This window comes from Saccopteryx bilineata, chromosome 2 (genome assembly GCF_036850765.1).
Source record: "Saccopteryx bilineata isolate mSacBil1 chromosome 2, mSacBil1_pri_phased_curated, whole genome shotgun sequence".
Taxonomy (NCBI): domain Eukaryota; kingdom Metazoa; phylum Chordata; class Mammalia; order Chiroptera; family Emballonuridae; genus Saccopteryx; species Saccopteryx bilineata.
The window spans coordinates 296,433,534-296,446,923 of NC_089491.1; the positions used below are offsets into that span (position 1 = coordinate 296,433,534).

At 36.0% G+C, this 13,390-nt stretch overlaps 1 protein-coding gene across 1 annotated transcript in view; it reads right to left on the bottom strand.

The window, feature by feature from the left end:
- The window catches only part of ATF3 (activating transcription factor 3), a 55,108-nt gene extending 42,406 nt beyond the window's left edge, over nt 1-12,702 (bottom strand). Inside the window, exon 1 of the mRNA XM_066261403.1 lies at nt 12,596-12,702. The gene's annotated coding sequence lies outside the window, so the exon portion shown is untranslated. The remainder of the gene's footprint in view (nt 1-12,595) is intronic.
- Between the last annotated feature and the right edge of the window lie 688 nt (nt 12,703-13,390).

The following is a 13,390-nucleotide window of genomic DNA, read 5'->3' on the forward strand; positions in this document are numbered from 1 at the left end:
TCCAAAGGTTTCCCACATCCAGAGATACCAGGCCCAAAGAGTTTTACCAGATCTTCAAAAAATAGATAAATGCTATCTAAAATCAAACAAACAAAAAACTGTCTCAGAGAATAGGGAGGAAAAGAAAGACAACCCAAATTATTTTTTGAGATACTAAAGCCAGACAAGAACAGTATCAGTAAAGAAAATGATAATAATCTTATTTTTATATAGATACAAAATCTTAAAGAAAATATTGTGACCAAATAAAATTTAATATTAAGAATGAAAGTATAATTCAAGATCAGAAAACCTATTAAAATCAACATTTTAAAAGAGAAAAAGCTTTTTCCTTTTTAAAAACTCCTTTTAATATAATCCAGATAAATGCAGAATATACATTTGATGAAACGCAGCATTTATACATTTCAAAAAAAAATCTTTGCAAAATAGGTATAGAAGGCAACTTTCTTTACTTGATAAAGGCCATATATCAAAATTCCACAAGCAAACATTTCCATTAAGGAAATGGCATTTCCATTAAAGTCAGAAATAACATAAGGGTACCAGTTATAAACTTCTATTCAGCATTGTACTGAAGGACTTAATTGACCCAATAGAAAAGAAAGGGAAGAGAGATGGAAGTTAGAAGGAGGAAAAAAACCATTTTTTTTTCTGGTTTGCAAAAAACAAATGTGATTGTCAACATAAGGAATTCAAAAAAATTCAGAGAAACTCGTAGAGCTAAAAAGTGTTCAACAAGGATGCTAGACACAAAAACCGCACAAAATCAATAGAATTTCTAACAGTAATAACTAATGAGAAAATATAATTAAAAAGATTTCTATTCACATTAGTAACAGAAATAATGTGGCACCTAGGGCAAATTCATGTAAGGCCTCTATGAAGAAAACTATGAAAGTATTATTGAGCAAAATAAAGACCTAAATAAATAAAATCACCATGTTCATTGATTGGAGTACTTAATAACATAAAAATATCAATTATATCTATATTTATATATAGACTTAATGTAATTTTAATTTTAAAAATCCCCAATGTGTGTGTGTGTGTGTGTGTGTGTGTGTGTGTGTGATCCTTAATAAACTAATTCTGAAATTCATGTGGAAAGGACAAGAATAGTCAAGACAATGTTGATTATAAAACAGAAGGTATTTGCAATGCATATTTTCAAAAATAGATTTTTTTAAGGAGCAGAAATTATACAAACTTAATTTTTTATCACAAGGCAACAAAACTATTAATAATAGAAATTAAGGCAACACAAAATATAAATACGGGACAAAAATTAAATAAAACAAAAATTAAGTATATACCATGCAAATAATAAAAAGTTTGTAGTTTTGTACATAAATGCAGAATCAGTATTTCCCTGGCTTAAAGCTCTCTCTCTAATCAACATTATCGGTGATAAGTATCAAGCTTGATATTTCATAGCTATCATTTTTTAAATTTAAGTTCTTAAAAGTTTAACGAAATCCCATATTATGATAATACTCCTTAGAATTTATTTTGCTCAACCGCTTTGTTTATATTATATATAGTTTAGGCATCTGAGGCCTTTACAAAGGCTAAGAGAACTTTCCTCATGTCTTACAGTTAGCTTGAGTCAGAGCTGCACCTAGAAATCTCTCCTGACTCCAGCTCAGTGTCTTTTCTGGTAACTATGTAGAAAAAAAATGCTTGCTTTAATTTGACTTGATTGAAATAATAAACATTTAATAAGTGTGTGTGAAGTTTCCTGTCATCCGGTTGCATTACGGGCTACTGCTGAATAGCCCCATGCATATGTTTGGTTTAAGTGTTTAGCCTAGAACCCCCCCCCCCCGCACTTGTAATAATAAAGGTTATAAAATGCAATGTATTTTTAGAAAGGTATTTTACAAAATACATTATGCAATGGTTGATTTGAGACAGGTTGTCTGGGTAACATCTACAAAATAAAGTATACATGGGCTTCTTAACGGCTTTACATATCAGCAGATGCTGTAATTGTATAGGAGACTTTTATTTCCTATTCTTTTTAATTGCTGTGTAAAAAGTGATCAGATTATTTTACTACCAATGGTTAGTTTAAGAGTCTAACTGTATTAATTGACTGATAATATACAGATTAAATTATTTGTCTTCATTTCTTACATATTCAGACATTTTTGCTATGTCTACCTGCTTAGTTATGTAAGTAAGCACTAGGGAAATATACTGTTGTGAATACTGAAATCACAATAAATAACTAAGACCTTAAGTCATATGTGACTAAATGTTTTATCTTTCTTTATTCTTTCTATAACTAATTCACCTTAACTTTGCCCATTCTTATATTTACAAGAAACAAATTTAAGAATTATATTCTGAATGTGTGGTATGTTACCTTTAAAATAAACAACAACAAAAAGAACCTTGGAAAAATATATGTATCAAATTCAGAAATTTAGGACAAAGAAAAAATGATATTCTTAATTTATCCTTCAAGTAGCTTAGCTTAGAAGTTCTTTTAAAGTTGATATTATCTGTTTTGGGAGTTACTTTTGGATTGTAATCATTCAAAATATACCACTTTGAAAACTAGTTTTATCAATAGGAAAAAAGAAACTCGTGTTTATAGGCTATATCTCCAAGTTGTTATCTTCTGCCACCTTAAAAACATTCAAGTAATAGTTTTCCTGGAGATTTGCACATTACTATTCAGTGGCTTGGTGTGTGTATAGATTTTTAAAAAAATGACTTTTATGAGAATCAGGGAAAGATCAATATTTACCATATGGAAAAACAATAAAATAATGAGATAAGTGATATTTATTTTCTAGCTTTCAAAGGAAATTAAACTGTGTGAGTAAATAAAGCTTAAAAATGTGAAAAAATTAAAGTGTAAGAACATAGCAGGAGATAATTAAAATAAAAATAGATCACATGAAAATTATGAAATATTATCAAAATGTATTCTAATAAAATTAGTCTTTATATTTTCATTATTTTTAAGGAAAGGGAAAATGAAAGTGTTCCATTCAAGGATTTATAAAAACAACAGCAATAATAAAATACCTAAGAAATCAAGAGAAAAGACTAAAGGCAAAAACAAAACTAAATTAATTAGGATATTAGAAAATTTATAGAATTAATTAACAAACTTCTTTTAAAAATTAATAAAATAGTCAAACTTTTAAATAAAATAAAAAAGAAAAATTCTTATGAATAATTGCAAATTAAAAAGGGAGATAATTACAAGTTAAGAAGAACTTATTTTAAACCTAAGACAGTACTTGCAAAATTATAATTTAGAAACTTAAAAACCTAGGTAAAATGAATAATATTCTGGAAATATATACATGATCAAACTTAGAATTATAAAATCTTAACACTCTAATCACAGATGTAGAAACTAGAGAGAGAAAAGAGAAAAAGAATTTTCTCCAGAAAGAAAATTATCAAGGCCTAAAAACTTTATGGGAAAAATTCTTTCAACTCGGAAGGAGTAGGTAGTTACTATGTCTCAATAATTACTCCCAACGTTGAAAAATATGGTAAGCTTATCTAAAATACTTTATAGAATAACTTGGATATCAAAACCTGAAAGACAGCTCAAAAGAAAGAAAATAATAAAACTATCTAAACTATGGACACAGAAAAGAAAATCCAAACACAGATAACAGAGTATCAGAAGAATAATCCCAGTAGGGTTTAACCTAGAATGAAAGGCTTTATGTTTTAATATTTGAAAAATCCAGTAGTACAATATATCACATCCACTAGCTAAAAAAGAAAATCCAAATGAAATTCTCGATAGATGTAGAGAAGACATTAAAATTCAATAGCTAGTCCTTACCAAAAAATAATTACAAAATTAAAACTCCTTCTTAACAAAAAGTATTTATTGCAAACAATCCAAACTTCTTTAAGAATGAAATACTAAAGCAATATTATTAAAATCAGAAGCAAAACAGGGATATAATTTATTGCCATTTTTATTTTAAGGTCTGAAAATTCTGCTCAATTAAATAGGATGCATATAAAAAATAAGGTGCATAAATATTAGAAAGGAGAGAACAGATTTTAAATTATAAGTAGATAATATAATTCCTGAAAACTCAAAAGAATAATTCAACTAAAATTATTAAGAGAGTAAAAGAAAACTGCTAAATATACAAAGGAGAAACAAAAGCCAGTATCTGCTCTATATATCATAGAAATACTACCCAGTTAGAAAATATAGTGAAAAAGATTGAATTAAAATAGAAAAATTAACAATGCTGATATTAAAAATCTCTATTAAATGCCTTGTTCTAGCTTTAATGAGAATGTGAAGGATCCATATAATTAAAATCACAAAATGTAACTGGGAAATGTACAGGAAAATTTAAATATTAAATTCCATGGCAATGACATCAGTGTTTCTCAAATTAATTTGCATGTTCAATATACTTTCAATAAAAATCTCAATAAGATTCTTTTTAGACATAATTCTAATGTTTACTGAAAGACCAGCAAAGATATGAACAGCAAAGAAAATGTTGAACATGAAAAGGAATCATGAGACCGTGACTTTGCCAGATATTAAATAAACCATCTTTGAAAGAAAATATCAATAAAATAGCATGAAACTGACCAAAAAAATGTACAAATTATACAAATGAATTGCACAGACTAGATATTTTGAGACCACGTTATACAAAAGAATTTAATCTATGATAAAGAAATCATCATAAATCTGTAGGAATAAAATTATTGTTAATAAATTAAGTTGGGTGAGTTGATTATTTAGAAAAATATAAATTTGGAAGTTTACTTCAAATAATCAACATTACTTTGATAGAGATGCAATTAGGATAAAATACAAAACTATTGAATACAACAAAAACTAGAAGCACATGAAAAGATGTCAATATGTTTAGTCATCAAGGAGATGAAAATTAAAGCTACCACACACTGCCACTGCCCACTCAACAGAATGGCTAAAATCACAAAAGGCTGACAGCAGCAAAAGTTGACGAGGATATGGAGCAACTAGAACTCTCATGCATTTTTGTTTGAGTATACTGGATAATGACTTTTGAAAAATGTCTGGCAAATTCTAATAAAACTAGACATACATCTATTTTATGACCCAGCAATTCTACTCCTAGGTATTGCCTCAAGAGAAATAAAAATTTATGTCCACAAAAGGACATATATTTATATAAGAATGTTCATAATAGCCCCAGACTGGAAAGAGCCCAGCTGTCCATCAACAGAGGAATGGATAAACAAACTGTAATATAGACACTGAAAGTAAGATTACTCTTAACAACAAAAAGAAATCCTGAAACATACCAACAGAGATGAATTTTTAAAACATTATGCTGAGTATAAGAAACTTTGCACAATAAAGTTCATTCTGTATGATTCCATTTATGTAAAGTTCTAAAACAGGCAAAACTAATCTATTATGAAAAAACTAAAAACTCTGATTGCCTCTGGGGTATAGTGGGAGCGAGGATCTATTGGAAGTGACACTCGGGAATTTTCTGTGATGATGTTAATTTCTCTACAAATGTACTTCACGCCATTAGATATAATTCATATACCATATAATTTATCCTTTTAAAGTATACAATCCAATGGTTTTTAGTGTATTTATATATATATATATATATTTAACCATCAACTCAAAAAGAAACTTGTACCCTTTAAATTTTAAAATCTTAGGTTTATGCATATCTCACAACTCACTGAATGGTCCACTTAAAATTTGTGCATAGCACTGTAAATATGTAAAATACATAAACTTTACCTTTAAAATTATTTTATTAGAGGAAAATATGAAGTATTGTCAAAGTTCTGTATGGAAAACTCTTCCTTTAGAAAGGAAAATATTGACACATTTGATTATTTCTCTAAAAACTTTTGTGTGTCAAAAAATATATAAATAACCAACATTAAAATGCAAATATCAAGCCAGAATATAATTATATCTATTATAACAATTAAAAAACATATTAGACAAGGAGGTCTTTGTATATATATTTGATATATATGAAAAGCATTCTAAATCATTGCAAATAGTAAGATACCAACAAATATGAGGGCAAAGACTCTAAACAAGAAATTCATAAACAGAAAATACAATTTAATAAACAAAGGCAGAACTTTCTTCATGTTAAATTTAAATTATATTAGGAGCAATATATATATCAAAAATTCTAGAACTTATATACTCTGACTTATTTGCCTTTGAAAATTATATATACTTATCATCCTTTCAGAAGAGATATTTGAAGTAAATAAGAATGGCTATGCACAAAGATTAAGCTACAAAAAAGTTTAGGGCAGCATTATTTACAATATTAACAAATAAGATACTGTATTACCCAAATAATTTACATAGAATATTACTTAAATAAATTGCAGTACAAAGATATAAAATTAACTTAGGACTTTTCCTACCATTAAAAATGATGTTGCAGAAGAATATTTAATGATGTGGAAAGATGTTTACAATCTTGAATTTAAAAGAAAAAAAAGCCATACACTTCCTTGATCCTAGTGGGCTCACCCATTCCCTGTATCCCTGTTGTGAGCACACAGGCATTTAACTTCTGGCAACTTCTTCCCTTCCCTTCTTCCCCATTTCCCTTTGGAAGCTGTTCCAGAGGGAGGAGATAGGCTGACATTAGAATTGGGGGAAAAATAAAACATTCTTAAAAATTGAAAACAGAAAAAGTGCAAAACACTATTTAAGTTAACTTCTTTTGTTGTTTGATTGGGAAGAAACATATGCACACAATTAAAAATGGGAAGTCAAAATATGCACATGATAAAAAGTCTCTATTTAGTCCTTAACCAGTTTTTTAAATCTTTTAGATATATTTTCTAGAAAGACATCTACCAAAAGCAACAAACAAACAAATCACAAGAAAACAAAGAAAGAGGAAAGAAGAACAGAAGGGAAGAAAAGATGGAGGGAGAGAGAGAAAAAAAATCAAGGGAAAGAAGGAAGGGGGAAATAGTAAAGGGAGAATATTGGGGAAAATTAGTATGAGTTTATTCCATGAGGGTTCTAAATAACCAAAGTTTATTTTAGAATCTATGTTAAACATTTGGATCTCAAATGTTCAGCAACCTGCAACTAACTTAATAACATTATTAAATGAATATGAAATTATTTATAATTATAAGATAAATAATTCAGGTTGAAATGAGGAACCTTGTTACTTGAGATGCCTTAGGGCAGTGACTGTGTCATCCAACCCCAAATGAGGATCCCTAGCTTGACAAGCATTCATGTACCTGCAGGAACAATGGAGGAGGGGATGTGAGATCTAGACCAGCCTGGACGTGCAGCTCTGATACAGAATAGTGGAGTTTCAGAACCCTAGAAATACCACCGCCCTAGATGTACCCCACTGGAGAGTGTGCCTGGGACAGAAGCACTCAGTGACAGCCACAGGGAGCACACACAGCCTTTCTTTCCTGGCATCATCCTCAAATGTTTGAGATGGAACCACAGATCCTGGCTCTCTTTAACAATCATTTTGGATTGATTAGCCACAAATGTACTGGTTTATATTTACTGCTTGAAGTAAGCCTAACAATACTATTTTAATGGATGGGGAGAGAAGAGATCAGTTAAGCCAGGTGGGCCACAGAAGACTAGGGTTAGGGTTCTCAGGGTGTGTCATTCCCTGAAGGCCACCTCCCCCCTTTTTTTTTTCTTTGATGGTGATATTGAGCATTCAAAGGTCATGTACTCAAGGAATGAGATTTGATAAAGTTAATTTTTACATCTTCTTCAAAGACAATCTCAAATGAACAGGAATATTTTTTGTCTGCGATTAAGCTTGAAAGCTTAAAAATAATTACCAATTTATTTATTAACAATTTATAAGTGATATTATAATTAGTTCATGACTTTTTGTTTGTTTCAAAATGTTATTGACCACTCCCCATGTGAATGGTTCAACACTAGAAAGTTTACAAGATGAGAGAGGTGCTTGGATGGGAGAGGCAGACAGCAACATAAGAGTAAGAACAGAGGAAGGAGTTAACTGGGGGATGGAGAAAAGAGGGAAAAGGAGAGAGAGGCAGAGAAGTCAAAGGAATGGAAAGTACAAGAGGACAGTTACCTGTTGTAGAGAAAGGATTTTGGAAAAGGCTATACTTGTAAGCCCTTATCAAAATTTAGAAATATGAGCCCTGGCTGGTTGGCTCAGCGGTAGAGCGTTGGCCTGGCGCGCGGGGGACCCAGGTTCGATTCCCGGCCAGGGCACGTAGGAGAGGCGCCCATTTGCTTCTCCACCCCCCCCCCTTCCTCTCTGTCTCTCTCTTCCCTTCCCGCAACAAGGCTCCATTGGAGCGGGGATGGCCCAGGCGCTGGGGATGACTCCTTGGCCTCTGCCCCGGGCGCTGGAGTGGCTCTGGTTGCGGAGGGGCGATACCCCGGAGGGGCAGAGCGTCGCCCCCTGGTGGGCTTGCCGAGTGGATCCCTGTCGGGCGCATGCGGGAGTCTGTCTCTCCCCATTTCCGGCTTCAGAAAAATACAAAAAAAAAAAAAAGTTTAGAAATATGTCCTAACATATAAAATCATGTGGATGTTTTTCCCACAGGGGAAAAAAAGGCAGGATTGATTATTCACAAGTTTTTCTTTTCTTTTATACCTGTAAACACATATCAAGAGTGGAGCTTTTTTGCCTGACCTGTGGTGGTGCAGTGGATAAAGTGTCGACCTGGAAATGCTGAGGTCGCCGGTTCGAGACCCTGGGCTTGCCTGGTCGAGGCACATATGGGAGTTGATGCTTCCAGCTCCTCCCCCCTTCTCTCTCTCTGTCTCTCTCTCCTCTCTCTCTCTCTCTGTCTCTCTCTCTCCCTCTCTCTCTCCTCTCTAAAAATGAATAAATTTAAAAAAAATTAAAAAAAAAAAAGAATTAAAAAAAAAAAAAAAAAAAAGAGTGGAGCTTTTATTGCGCATAAAAAAAAAAAAGAGTGGAGCTTTTGTGTTTTAAGGATTAATCCAGTCCAACTATTTATCCTTGCCCTGTCTTCACAATGCCCAAACATGGAGTTGACTTCATTGTCATTACACCTTCAGTGATAATTTCAGTTCAAATATCAGCAGGTGAAATGGAGTCTGAACAGTTCTCATTTGCCTCCAACAGATAAACAAATTAAAATTACTGCCACGCTTTAGAATGAGCCTTTTCTAAAGGAGTTTCTTTGAGTGTTCTACTTTCACCTAGTTTTAGCAGTTAAGTTCCTGAGGATCCGAGCAGTAATTCTCATACCTTCAGTAGATGTGCCTCCAAGCATGGCCCCATTTGCTGAGCACCCCCATCCCGGCCCTGGGCAGGGGGAACTAAAGGCAAGAAGACCAACTAAACAGGAGAGCAGTGTTCTGGCGCTCAAAGCTCTTGTGTCATTCGTTAATTCTGCAAGGAGTTACTGAGCACTTACTATAGGCAGTTTCCAAGTTAGACACGGGGTGGGGGGTAGAGTGGTGGGCAGACATTGTCCCTACCATCCCAGAGCTCAAGGCTCTTCCTCTGAGGTAGGCAGAGCAAGTGTTAGTATTTGCCTTAGGAGGCAAGGGACAGATACTTATCTGGACAGGACTGGGGCCTCTTTTCTGTCATGAGGTCTAAATACTTGGTTCATTGTACTCAATGGCTCTCAAATTTTTCTCTTACTAATTCCACAAAGGAGCATTAAAAAGGCTTCCCCCTCACCCTCCACCCATGCCATGGGCTTCTGTACCCATCTTTAAAATGGTTGAAATGATTTGTTCTCATTCCTGCTTTAGAAGTAACACAGTTACCCACAAAACTTTAGATATTATTATAATTTCTTTTTATTTTATTTTACAGAGACAGAGTCAGAGAGAGGGATAGATACAGACAGACAGGAATGGAGAGAGATAAGAAACATCAATTATCAGTTTTTTTGTTGAGACTCCTTAGTTGTTCATTGACTGCTTTCTCATATGTGCCTTGACCCTGGGCCTTCAGCAGACCGAGTAACCCCTCGCTCGAGCCAGCAACCTTGGGTCCAAGCTGGTGAGCTTTGCTCAAACCAGATGAGCCCACGCTCAAGCTGGTGACCTTGGGGTCTCGAACCTGGGTCCTCCGCATCCCAGTCCGACACTCTATCCACTGCGCCACCGCCTGGCCAGGTTATTATAGTTATTAATACAGGAAATAACTTAGCTTTAAGAACTAATTTGCTTTAAAAACGAGACTCATGGACATAGATAAAAGTGAAGTGGTTATCAGGGGGAGGGGGTGTGAGGAAAGGGAGTAATGAGGGACAAATATTCGGTGAGGGAAAATAATTTGACTTTGAGTGAAGGGCACACAACACAACCAACAGTTCAAATGCTATATTAATGTTTACCTGAAACCTATGTACTCTTATTGATCAATGTCACCCCATTAAATTTAATTTCTAAATTAAAAAAGGAATAATTTCCCGAAATCTTTAAATCCATCTTTCACTAGAGTTGCATAAATGAAAACAAAGACTAAAAGAAAGCTTTTCTCATATAAAATGATCAGACATCCAGGTAGTATTCATATAAGGATGCTAGATCTGGACCCCTCCTCAGGGAGCTCCGAGTTCACCTGCCTTTCCTCTCGGGATCCTTTTCAAAGAAGAGGAGCCCGGACAGAAAGGGCGTTTCTCCAGAGGGCATTTCTTATTCCTTCAGTCATTTCAGCTGTCAGCAGCCTCTGGTTCCTCCAGTGTGCTGAAACGCCTGCTGACTTGTAAACATTCTCTCTAATATCGCGCATTACTCATAGTTTGAAAATCACTTTGACTCCTGAAACATAATGATGTTAATGTCAGATGAGTCAGCAAGTCAGCACGCTGAGCAGCCGCGCCTCCTGCCAGCCTCTCCACCCTCTGTTCCAAGGGCTTCAAAAATTAAAAACAAAAACAAAAACAAAAAAAACAGAGTAACCCCTTTTTGGTGGGAAGGAAGGAAGAGAAGTCGCGCTCCTGGCTCAAAGAACAGCTTGAAAGGAGTGGTCAGTTTCATTCCCCGGAAACATGAAAGGGAGAGTCAAAGTAAAATCGCTAATCCTAAACTAATCGATTAACGTGAAGAATTAACAGGAATTTGAAGAGTTTCTCTAGGCTAGGGGATCTGTGATTTTTCCTCAAGGGATGACTTGAGACAGATCACTCCGGTCAATACGCTGCTGTGATCTGTTATTTGCAGGGCTCCCCTCCCAGGCGTTTCCACACCGTGGGAGGTGCACAGTGCAGGAGTATTCCCGGGGCATCCCTAGGAAATGGGAGGCTGCTCATTTGCATGGGATTCCAGACCCTGGCTGGGCTCCCCACCGCCCTCTTTGCCTGGCATGGTGCCCACTCAGACAACAGTTTGCAGCCACTCCCTTGGGCTGTTCACATTATCGTTTACAATCTCTCAATTGTTTCCCCTCCCTGAACTGCTGGGAAGTGACCAGGAACTGAGCAGGACAGAGCTGGAGGTTTTCATGGCCTGGCTGACCACAACCCCCACCTGCTCAAGTTCTAACCCTGGTCACAGTCCAACCGGCCAGTAAGTACCCCCAACTGTCCTCCTCAGCTCCTCTTACCCGCCTTCCCTTCTGAACTTGGGGCATCATTTAAATACATTTGCATAAAGCCTCCAGAAAGGCTTCCAGGGTCATTATCTCATCCATGTCTCATAATAACCATATTATACAAGTGGGAAAACTGAGGTTCAGAGAAGGGGTGTTCTTGTGCAAGGTAGCACAGTGAGTGGCAGAGCCACACACTCAGACCCCAGGTCTTTTCTAATCTGCAGCAACAGGACAGCAAATCCACACTTAGAGGACTGGAATGTGCCAGTCAGGGTCGGAAGGACCACAAGCACACATAATTTACAGAAAAAAGAAGTAACCAAAAGCTACAGAGAGGCAGTGACTTGCCCAAGGTCACACAGCTCAAACTGTGGCAGAATCAGTTGCCAAACTAGGTCTCCTGACCCCTGGTCCAGGTTTTTTTTTCTAACCTCTGCTTCTTCAGTCTGAACTTAACTCCAGTTTAGATACAGGGAAAGTCTGCCTTCCCCAGTTAACCTCTTACTGCTGATTCAAAGCATTCTGCTCCCAAAGCACAAGGCCCCTCAAGAGGTTGAGATGTCAAAGAGGATAATACTCTGGAAAGAAGGGGTTAACCAAATCCAGAGGCTTTCCATTATGATGTGACTAATCAATACCCCAGATTAACTATAGCACTGATGTGTGTTATCTTCAAACTATGGCTTCATCCCGGCTAATTTCAAAGGTGAGATGACACCATTGCCTCAGTGGGGTGCTGATCTGGCCCCATGGTTGTAATGAATCTGTGAAAGGTAAAATGCCTGATCCAGCCCAAAGATTCCTAGAACACTCTAACTCCAGGCCTTTTCAGTCCTCCTCCTTGGACTACTTCTTGGGGTGCCATGTAGGCATCGTGTAGCTGGTGCATAGGACTTCTCTCTTTTTCACCCCTGAACAGGGCAGCATGGCCCCTGGTCATGGTGGATACTCCCCCATCTGAAGTCTTCCTGACCAAACACCTTTCTTGTACATTTTTCCTGCTTGGCCCCAAGGACAAAGAAAAAATCAAGACTCACATTTTGAGGTGAGGTGCCCAAAAATCCTTTGAAAACTGTGGAAAATCCTTTGAAAACTGTGGAATATCCTATTTAGAGGAGGGTTTCTCCACTTGTCATGTCATCCCTGCTGGTTCCATCCAATTTATCCTGGAGGTATGGTTGGTCAACAGAAGCTGACCCCGCCCCTGCCCCCTAAAGCAACCAACAGCTGTTACTATATTGAGTGGCAATATGATGTCATAGCATAGGTGACTAACCCACCGAGGCTTCCCTACGAGCCATCATCTAAATATGACAGCCTTCCATCATCTTGACCTTTTCACAGGAGAAAGCTGAGTGAGGGGCTTGACACGGCCTTCTAGAGCTCAAGTTCATGCCTGACCTTCTGTAGTCAGCATCTGTGACTGAGCCATTTGAGGACACGCATGCCCATTCCTACACATAGATTGCCTTTCTAGTAGAAGGTCACTTTCACCAGAGATAGCTTTCCTCTACTGGCCTGACTTTGAAATTAGTAGCCATCAAAATGTTTAATAATCACAGTAACTAGGGAGAGATTGGAGAGGGTATATATTCACCATGCTCTACATCCCCGGTACTGGGTTAGACTCTTTACATATATTTTTACGTTTAATTTTCAAAATGCTCTGAGGAAAGCATGACAGTCCTGTGACATTAAGAGAAACAGAGATTAGAGGCATTAAGTAACTTTCCAAAGTAACAGTTGGTTGTGATGGGGCTAGGAGCCCAACTCAAGTCTCTATGACTCCATAGTGGACCTAATCTACATACAGGTAAGTACGATCACCTCAC